Raw genomic sequence first — 10843 nt, 5'->3', positions numbered from 1 at the left:
AACTCTCCGTTGCTGGACACAGACACAATGTAAATGATTTCTTGCTCGATTTTTCTGTTGTCCACAGATCCATCAGAAAGCATCCCCCAAAATTCAGCAGACTGCAATTTGGCTCCTAACTCCCTGCTGATGGCGTGATGCTCTGCACGATAGGTACCCCCTTCAGGTGAATGATACGCACGTCTGACATTTACTCCTAGCCGCTACAATAATAATATCGTCAGAATATAAATGTGGACATTTCTTCTCAGCTAGCTTGTTTATTAGCAATGACTTGCACCACATTTCAGTGCACTCATTGTTAGCTTCAAGCCACGGCACTTTGGAGCCACTTTACTGAAAAAAAAGACATTTCGTCTGCTCTGGCTCTGGTTGGTGTTTCTTAGGTGGTGGTGAAACACCAAAGAAGCTGCAGCAACACGTGTCAGGTTGAATGAGATGGTCAAGTACGCAAAGGCGCTTGGTAACATAAGTGTCACTACGCATTTTTAATTTTTGTCACACATGGATACCTGCGAAGCAATTAGGTGCATCCCTGTCTATAACACAGTTTAACATGTTTATCTTACTCATCACCTGTTTAATTTTTCTCAGTACACTAGAGGAACATGTTCATTCACAGCTGCCTCATCACTAGGGATGGGTATCGTTTAGGTTTTATCCGATACCGGTGCCAAATCGGTACTTTTGAAACGGTGCCGGTGCTTAAACGGTGCTCAAACCGGTGCTTAAAGAATGGAGAACACAAACTTCGTCCAAAAACCTCTCATGTTTTTATTTTTAGCAGTCTCTTTTTTTCTGCAAAATGATAAGAACCGTAACAACATATAAACATCATCTGTGCAAAGATTTATGTTTTTAAAGTGAAACAGTGAAAACTTACAGCGCTGTCAATACATGAATATCCAGACATTGTACAAAAATGTCCAATTCTGGCACACAATTGGACACCATGCCAGTTGATTTTTTTTAGGTATTTAAGAGCAGAAATTAATTAATTTTATTAACATGCCTAAAAATGCTTTTTTTAAAAATACGTTTTTGAAGAATTAACCACACATTTACATGGTAATGGGCCTTTTCTGCCATGGAGCGCTTAATTGGCCTCTGGCCCTTTAAACTCCGAGGGGCTGTAACTTTGGTTTCTTTTGGTTAATTTGCATGATTGACCCCTCTTTTTAATTGTTTGAGCCAATAGAGTCACAGTAACGATGCCATGTTCACGTTACTTCAACCAATCAGACATTGTAATGCCAAAACCCACGTGGGTCCAAATTTACTGCATGTGGCGTCTGTCCGGTCACGTGTCTGTAGGTGGGTCTAAAATGGAGGTTGTTGACGGAAAACGGCTCTGATGCAGCTAGGTAGGCGTGGTAACTGCTGATAATCACATGGCTACCGGCGAAAATAACGGAGGAAATCTGGACGGTAAGCCAATTTCTGTCTTAGCGCATTTGCGCCGCTGTGTGTTTTTGTGGTCTTCTTTTGCGGCTCATTCAGTGAATTTTGGTCTGATCGTGGTGAAACTTGGTGTGTGGAGTCAGTGATAGCCCTGGAAGCTACCCAGCCTATCTTTAGCCGGTTACATGAAGTCTGGAGAATTCCTGGTTCGCCTTGTTTGTTTAGCGGACTTGTGCGCATTTACATAACTGCTCGTTTAATCATGGCTGTTTTCGTTGAGTTTGGTGGTTGTAGAAATGGTTTATATGACATTTTAGCTGAGATTCAGAGTTTCTGTGGATACCACACATGTCTGGACTTATATTTCTCACCCCGTCTTATAACCGATTAAACGTGATCTCCTCCTTTTTGCTCGCGGTACCGGGGGCGTGGGGCTTAAAGCACTTGTTGAAGGCTGCTGAGTTTGCATCTTTTGCTGTGAAGTACAGCCAGACTTTTGACCGCTTCGCCTTGGGCATTTTTAATCTTTAGCTCTGCTCTAAAAGAACGTACGTACCTGGGCCCGCCTACTATCCTCGGAAACGTAAAATGATTGGCTAGAATCTAAAGTGTATCACATCTCAGGAAAAAAAGCACCGAAATAAAGCACCGAAATGTGCGCTGCTTTTTGGTCTCGTACTACCGTTTATGTCAGAACCGGTGCCATCATGGCACCGGAAACCGGTACCCATCCCTACTCATCACATTTTTACACCTGAACTCTGTGGAGCCTGATCTCAAGGGTTTTGAGTCTGACCCTGAAAACAGAAGAGGACCTTCCTGTCTCTTCAGATTCACTGTGATGGGAGTGATTTCAGCCCCGAGTGATCACGCTGATGTTTGCACAGAGCAGATAATTTAGTAAATGTTTGGGCACATTGGTAACTGTGAAACAGTTTATTAGTAATGTGGAAATGTTTGTGTTTGGAGTATGAACTGAGATTCCTGAAGCTCTTGTCACACTGGTCACAGCTGTAGTTTCCTTCCATGTGTGCACGTTCATGCTTGTTACGATTATCTGATTGTGAGAAGCTTTTGTCACAGTGTCTACACTTGTATGGTTTCTCTCCTGTGTGGACTCGTTTGTGTGTTTTAAGCCCACATGCAGTGGTGAAGGATGACCCACACTGATCACAGAGGTGCTTTTTAACCCCACTGTGAATCAGATCATGTTTTTTTACTCCACCTGATGTGATGAAGATTCTCCCACATTCTTTGCAGCATTTCAGTTTGTCTCCAGTGTGTCTACGTTGATGTCTTTTTAGGGAGACTTGCCAACTGAAAGTTTTTCCACAAAGGTCACAGAAAAAACTCTTTCCCACAGTGATGACAGGGTTGAGAACTGGATCCATCTGTGTCGCTCTGCTTCTAAACAAAGACACAAAGACAGTGAAAGTCAGTCCTTCAACATTTTTATCCTGAACGTCGCCTGAAATAAAGAGCATCTCTGCAGACGTCCAATTACTGTTTCAACACACTCAGTTTACTGGGCTGTAATAACTACAATACTACCACCATAACACTACAGTAATACTTATTTATTATTACAGTAACATCTGAGTTACACTAAAGTACTACCACACTAATATTTGCAGGGTACCAACACAGTGCTAAACTACTAATGTAACACTGCAGTAATACTCATTTAATACTGCATTAATAACACTGTAATTGTGCAGTTATAACACTCAGCTGACTGGAACACAAGACAAACACTACTACCTCCATGACACTGCAATTATAATATTAAATAAGTATTTTAACACTAATGTCTAAAAGCACTAAAGCTATAAATAAGCAATGATACTACTGCTACAATACTATAATACCATTACACAACGATACAACTTTGTTAACCATAAGAGAAGATTACTGAATGGTTTGGTTTTGTACTTATTTTCATTTGTGTTTTATTTTATTCCATGTACTCCTGACAGATGAATGAGCCGCTGTAAACAAAAGTCCATTTATGCAGAAATGATAACAATATCATGATATACCAGGAAACTGCCTGAACATTAAATAACACCATAATATTAATTTTCAGCACTTTTAGTTTTTCATGATCGTGTAAACAAAAATCATAACTGAAATGAAAATCTGAATAATCACTCAGAGCTGCTTTTCCATGCAGTAGAATTGCTAACATGCTAACACAGTTTAATGAGCAGAGTTGTTCCAAACAGTCAGGCTAAAATGAAAAGATAACAATATAAATACATACCTCACAGTAACTGCACTTGTAGAGTCTCTTTCTGGTGTGGATCTGTTGGTGTAGTCTCAGGTAATGTGGAGATTTAAAAGTCTTCTCACACAGGTCACATTTATAAGGTCTCTCCTCATTGTGGGTAAACATGTGGCGTTGTAACTGCTGGTTTGTTGTAAACTGTTTGTCACACTGATCACAGCAGTACACATCATGTCCGGTGTGAATGCGTAGGTGTGTATTTCGGTTCCCTATGCGGATGAAAGTTTTGCCACAGATGTCACAGCTGTATGCCTTAATTCCAGAGTGGGTAACTAGATGACTCTTTAAGTGGCTACTTTGAGTAAAAGCTCTGCCACACTGATCACAGCTGTACGCTTTAACTCCACTGTGGATGAGTTGGTGTTTTTTTAGAGTATCCTTCCAGGAAAAAGACTTTCCACACAAGTCACAGCTGAACGGTCTCTCTCCAGTGTGGATGACCTGATGACGTTTTAGATTAGCCTTCTCAGTAAAATTCTTTCCACACTCATCACAGCTGTATTTTTTCTCTCCCTTTCTTCTGTGAGGTTTGTCGGCCTCCTGAGAGCGCTGACTTCTCGCTCCATGTTGGTCCTGCAGTGACAGAGATACAAACAGAGGCAGTGAGTGAAATGCAGTCGTGGAACAAACTGAACCTTCAAACTCCCTCCATTAACACTAGTTTTAAACCTGAAGGTGGAGCGTGGCACTAAACACCTTAAAGGTCTCTTATCCTCACCTGCTGGTAGTTCTAACACATTACATCCAAGCTGGTGTTAAAAATAATTCATGACTGTTCAAACACTCTAAAATCATGCCCATCCCTCCTGCTTGTACACAAATATTAAGACTAGCATGCTAACACACTCAGAAAAGTAATAAATGTTTACCAGGTCTATACTTTTTTATATTTCCCGTTGCTGTTTCCTATTAGACATTTTTTTTTTAATTATTAAATCCAATGTAACAGTTACTAGCTTGGTTCAGTCAAGGAAAACGTCACAGTCTGATTGTAACCTGAGGATTTTTTTACTTTTACTCCCTACATTAAAAAAGAAATATATATCTGTATTTTCTACAACTTACATTTACAAAACAGGCTTTTTACTTTGGTTTAAGGCATTTGCGGGGAGTTATTTCATCACTGCAGGCATCAAACGTGAAACCGATTTGAGCCTAAACAGTAACACATGAAAGCTAAGATGAAGATGAAAGAGGCAAAACTGTGTGCCATAGTCAGGGGTTAAAATGGGCTGGTGGGGTTTTTTTTCTCCCCCTCTTGCACAGCACTAAACAACTGCAGGTGCTCATAAGTTGCAGTTGCAGTACTTCAGTACCTAGCTAGCCTGTTGTGTGCAGTTTGTCTCACAGTGTGTTGCTCGCTAAAGGTCCAGCTGCTGTACATCACAGGGAGAGAAAAGAAAGAGAGCTAACTTCACTCAGAGATGGAGAAAGATAAGACACACAGGACAGGAGAGGAAGAAGAGAGGTTAGATTTAAAGGGAAGGACTGCTCAATGGGATTTGATCAACTCAATGTTAATTCAGTTGTACATTGTTGTACAGTTGTACACAGTGCATTTAATAAACTGGAAATGTAAAGCTTACATGTAAGTCCTCATGTGTTGAAATCAGATATTGGGTCTGTACATGTGACATTATGTTTTTTCATATACTGAAAGATGCTACAAAACAATCTGAGGCAGACTATTTAGTGAAGTGATTGTATATATAATAATATACAACACAGTCATATAACAGGTTGGGAGTATGAGAGTTTTAGACGTGACTGATTATTTGGTGAAACTGTGATATTTTCCTCACCTTCTGTGTTGAGCTCATTGTTTCCTCTGTAGTGACTCAGCTGAGTCCAGATGGCTGAAAATGTTCCTCTGCTGCTCCGTCAGACTCTTCTCCTCCTGCTGATCAGCTGGGACACAAAACAGATCTTTGTTAGGCTCCACACTGCACTGAAGAGTCAAAGTGTCTCATATGTTCATCTGACAACACAAAGTACAAATTTCACTCTGATTGCTTGTAGAAATCTTGTGAGACGTGTTGTGCTGCAAAGTGAGGTAACTCTCTCACTCACTTATACTTCAGGAGGAACTTTGTGACATTGGCTCTAATATTCTAAGCAGCCCTTTACTATGACAGGGCCAGAAAGTCATGTTTGAAGGTTTGGGAGAAGGACCATGTTAAAGGTGGATTGGGGTTTATACACTTTGTTATGATACAGGTAAGGCTGTAAGAGCCTGAGAAGGTGTCCTGATTGAACCTCTAAAACCAGCTTTCAGCTGACGACTCTGCTTCAGTCTGGAAAACAGCAACTACAAGTTTAAAGACTCCATCAACAATTCACACCCAGCCAACAGCCTGAACAGCTCCTCCTGTGGTTTCCACAAACAGGGACAGACCTGTTACTCCCCCACCCCACACTTTCCACACCTTCAGCCCCCCAGTCCCACCACCTCCACCATTCCCTAAAGTTTGATTCTGTTCATCTGGACGTAGCGCTTTCAGTGGGAGAAACATTTCGTCACTCATCCAAGTGACTTCTTCAGTCTCAGCTGACTGCAGGGGCTTTTTTTGGCCAGTACAACAGCAAAACTGCTTAGAGAGATTGGGATCAGAGGTCAGGCGCAACGGCAGGCTGACATCACTTGGGCAGCTAAGGCAGTCAACTAACCACGAGAAACATGCCTAGGATTGATCAGGTGGCGTCCCTTTCCTGGGAGGCAGTGGGGAGGTAGAGCGAACAGCCCGATCCGGCGGGAGGTGTGGGAAGCCAGATTGGGCGCCCCCCTTCCGGCTCTCCTCTCGTCCCTTTTGTCTTACTTTTCTCTATCACCTTTTCTATCCCTTTGAAGAAGTGAGACTCCATAAATGTTAAAGAGGTAAGTATTGCCGGCAATAAGTCGGACTCGTTCCCGGTGGGTGATGGGCTCTGCCAGAGCTGCCCTTTGTCACCGGTTCTGTTAATAATTTTTATGGACAGGATTTCCAGGCGCAGCCAAGTGGCAGAGGGCTTTCAGTTCGGTGGCCTCAGAGTCTCATCTCTGCTTTTTGCGGATGATGTGGTTCTGTTGGCTTCATCGGGTGAAGGCCTCCAGCTCGCACTGGAACGGTTCGCAGCCGAGTGTGAAGCACCGGGAATGAGGATCAGCACCTCCAAATCTGAGGCCATGTTTCTTAGCCGGAAAAGGGTGGTGTGCTCACTCCGGGTCGGGGATGAGTTCCTGCCCCAAGTGGAGGAGTTCAAGTATCTCGGGGTCTTGTTCGCGAGTGATGGGAGAAGGGAGCCAGAGATCGACAGACGGATTGGGGCTGTGGCTGCAGTGATGCGGACGCTGCACCAGTCTGTCGTGGTGAAGAGAGAGCTGAGTGTAAAAGCGAAGCTCTCAATTTACCGGTCGATCTACGTCCCTACCCTCACCTATGGCCACGAGCTGTGGGTAGTGACCGAAAGAACGAGATCGCGGATACAAGCAGCAGAAATGAGCTTCCTCCGAAGTAGGGCTGCTCGATTATGGCAAAATGATAATCACAATTATTTTCACTGAAATTGAGATCCCGATTATTTGACGATATTTATTTAACAATAACAATGTATTGAATAATGGCTTTAAAGATTGTCAAAAAATAATATAAAATAGTGTGCAAATACTGATAACAGTGCAAATGTTTGCAATATAAAAAATAAATGAAAAATGTAAACATCTGTGTTTAGTGAACTTTGCAGTGTTGCTCTGTGGTGCAGCTACGACACCGTAGCAAAATTTACACACTATGTCTACTTGATCCACGTCTGACTCCACGAACCCATAATGTTTCCACACCACTGAAGGTTTTTTTTTTACCTCTCTTTTCAACCAACGGCATTCTTTTTTCAGCAGCCATTATCCTCTTCTCTCCAAATAACTTCTGCTTAGCTTTCCGAGCTTTCCTCGGGTCCTCTTAATTGTTGTGACGTGTGTTCGAAACGCAGAGAGGTGCGCTCAATTTGCTACACGGAGCAACGCGAGAGTATAGCAGGAGGGAGGTGCTAATAATCGGCTCAGTCATTTTTAATGATCGTTGAAAGCCCAGATCGTAATTTAGATTAAAATTCGATTAATTGAGCAGCCCTACTCCGAAGGGTGGCTGGCCTCTCCCTTAGAGATAGGGTGAGAAGTTCGGCCATCCAGGAGGGGCTCAGAGTAGAGCCGCTGCTCCTCCACATCGAAAGGAGCCAGCTGAGGTGGTTCGGGCATCTGACAAGGATGCCTCCTGGGCGCCTCCTGGGTGAGGTGTTCCGGGCATGTCCCACCGGGAGGAGGCCCCGGGGCAGACCCAGGACACGCTGGAGAGATTATATCTCTCGGCTGGCCTGGGAACGCCTTGGTGTTCCCCCGGATAAGCTGGAGGAGGTGGCTGGGGAGAGGGAGGTCTGGGCTGCTGCCCCCGCGACCCGGCCTCAGATAAAGCGGATGAAGATGGATGGATGGATGGAGGTAAGTATTATTTCTCAGTTGCAGTGAGTGGATAGAAGAAAATAAACAGCTAGAAAACTAAAAGGAAGAAAGAAAAGGGACTCTCCACCATTTGACCTTAGAACTGAAGAAGCTTCTCGGATGAGAGGTGAAACGTCTTCAAGCCACTTAAAGAAGTCCAGACGCTTTTCTTTCCAAGCTCCTTAGACAAGAAAGAAAAGAGAAATAACAATTTAACATAAACCAGTGACACTCCGGGGCCTGATCAACCCCGGCAGGGTCTCCTTGGATGAGGGTGTCCAGCGAGAATGGCTGAAACACCCGATGAATCTAAGGTCCATTACTGACGATGTGTCCTAAACTTAATATGATAATTTAGATCAGATCTCTAACCCCTGAACCCAACCAAGGAAGAAAAAATGCCAGATTAGCTTGGGTAAAAGACCAAAAGTTGAGGCACACAACGATGTATGCCGCTGGTAGTTTCTGGGCTGCCTTTCCTCATAACAGCCATCCCTCAAGATTTTCTCCATTTAAAGCAATGCATTATCAGGGATTATAACATCGAGTCCCTTTACTGAATCAATTCAGTCTCAGCTGACTAGTGATGGTAAATTCGATTCTTTTTACTGAATTGAGTTTGAATGAGTCACTCACGAAAGTAAATCAGGTTTTTTGAGTCATTTGAGTCACTGAGTCAAAAAAATTGCCATTTTTACTCAAACTTAGTTTGTTTCTCTTTCCATGTAAATCCTACTGCTAAGACGAGTGATTGAAAACGAAAAACAACTATATTTATAGAGCAACAAAAAAAGATTTCTAAAGGTAGCATTTATTTTATTTATTTTCATTTTATTTTATTAGTATTTTCCTATAATGTGTCAAATATATATTTTCTCATCTAAATGTCCACTGAGCTGTGTGCCAGGGGGCAGTAATGCGCCTTAACATTGGCTGCCAACCAAGAAGAAGAAGCTGTAAGCCAGGAGGGAAGAGGTGAGTGAGTCCTGAGTGAGTCCTGAGTGATTCGTTCATGCTACGATTCAGCACAGGAGGGAGGGGGTGAGTAACTCTGCTGTTAGCATGTTAGCAGAGTGATGCTACCGAGGAGCTATTTTCTTGATGTGAGCTTCTACTCAGGGTTTTTTTCTTCCAGTTCAGAGCAGAAATATTTTTGTTAAGATACTGGATGTTGTGTTTTTCTCCACAATTTTAATTATAAGCTAGATATATTTCTACTAATGAAATTAGTTTTCTAACAGCAACAGGGATGAGTCAGTTGGGCTTGTGAATCATGATTCACGAGTCAGTAAAGTGATTTTCGAGTATTGAACGATTCGTTCATGATTCGCACATCATTACGGCTGACTGCAGCTTAACCCAACCTTATAAACAGTACATTTACATAATGACTGAAACTACGTCCACTGAAGGAACAATGGGCTGGGAGGTCAGTTATTGAGCATTAATATGCAAATTCTCATGAACAATGATCAACAACCACTGATCAAAGCTCATTGATCAAATGCTGTGATTGCAGCGACTCCCCAACTCTCTCTGAATGATCATGGCCATTGATCAGCAGTCTTTGATTAATGAGCATTGATCAGCGGTTTCAGTGCTTTCCTTCCTGCTTTGACTGCAGCTGTGTTTGACACAGGAAGACATTATTACATTCTTCACACTCTCCTGCACATTAACCAGCACAATATATTTTTATTCTCTGTGCTTTCAAATATGAACACTGTTTACTTTCATCTCTGTTTCATTAGTTTTTGTTAACATCTTCCTGTGCATCACTTTACAGCAGCCAGACTCATTAAAATGAGACTTTGTAGGAGTTCACTTCCTCTCATCCACAGCAGCTGGACAATAAAGTTTATTGTGACCCTGATACTGCAGCAGATCGCTCTCATCCATTTCCTGTTATCACTTCAAATAGAAATGAGGCTGTAGAGGTTTGGTGCAGGCAGAAAAACAGCTGCAGGGACAATGAAAAGACTTTTCTGCTCCAACTTTCTGCCAGCAAACGCTCAACTTCTCCCAGCATGCTGAGCTAATGATTAGTTGGTGTTTTTCTCCAAACACTCTCTCACTCTTCTCTCAACGTGTTCACAATAAACTGTGAACAGACACCGAGGAGAGCAGCAGAAGACCTCATTCAGGAGCTAAACTCAACATGAACTGAACTCACAGTAAAGTTAGCTCGGTGCTTACCTTTAGATGAGCCCACAAACCGAGAGAAACTCCGTGATGAAGCTGGAACTCTTTCCAAACACAGGAAACAGATCAGGGAGCAGAGACCCACGTGGTTCACGCTGATCTCAGCTACGATCCGGGAGACAAGGGTGGGCAGATCGATGCAGATATCGATCCAAACGTTGATAGTGATTTATTCTCTTTGGATGAAAAAGCAGCTCTCTGTACAAACACCTCCTCTCGTGGAACATTCCCAATTTGTTCCGGTGTTCCAGATCAACTGGCGTTTAGATCAACTGGCGTTGGTCGAACAGATGTGTGGCAGACTTGCGTTTCAAAGCTGCTGCCGACAAACCAGCAAAAAAAACCCACCAAATGTGTCATCTGTGACACTTGTGAGGTTATCTCAAACACACTCCGTCAGTCTTGATGCTGTTGAACAACAAAATGTTTAAAAATGTCGCGAGTTTACCTGGTGATATCCTCATGCGCGACGCGATCGCGAA

General features: G+C 42.8%; 1 long non-coding RNA gene across 2 annotated transcripts; it reads right to left on the bottom strand.

Annotated features, from left to right (window-relative positions):
• Positions 1-2645: 2645 nt before the first annotated feature.
• On the bottom strand, positions 2646-10843 carry LOC134634588 (uncharacterized). Of its 2 annotated transcripts, none has more exons than XR_010573819.1 (4): positions 10356-10843; positions 5491-5596; positions 3665-4261; positions 2646-2808 (listed from the first exon to the last, which is right to left on the bottom strand). It is a non-coding gene; the product is annotated as an uncharacterized LOC134634588 (long non-coding RNA). The 2 variants fall into 2 exon arrangements; XR_010573820.1 differs by having other exon boundaries at positions 2646-2805.

The sequence above is a fragment of the Pelmatolapia mariae genome, linkage group LG9, assembly GCF_036321145.2.
Source record: "Pelmatolapia mariae isolate MD_Pm_ZW linkage group LG9, Pm_UMD_F_2, whole genome shotgun sequence".
Lineage (NCBI taxonomy): Eukaryota > Metazoa > Chordata > Actinopteri > Cichliformes > Cichlidae > Pelmatolapia > Pelmatolapia mariae.
The sequence above is the reverse complement of the archived record's forward strand: the minus strand, read 5'-3'. Positions and strand labels throughout refer to the sequence as shown.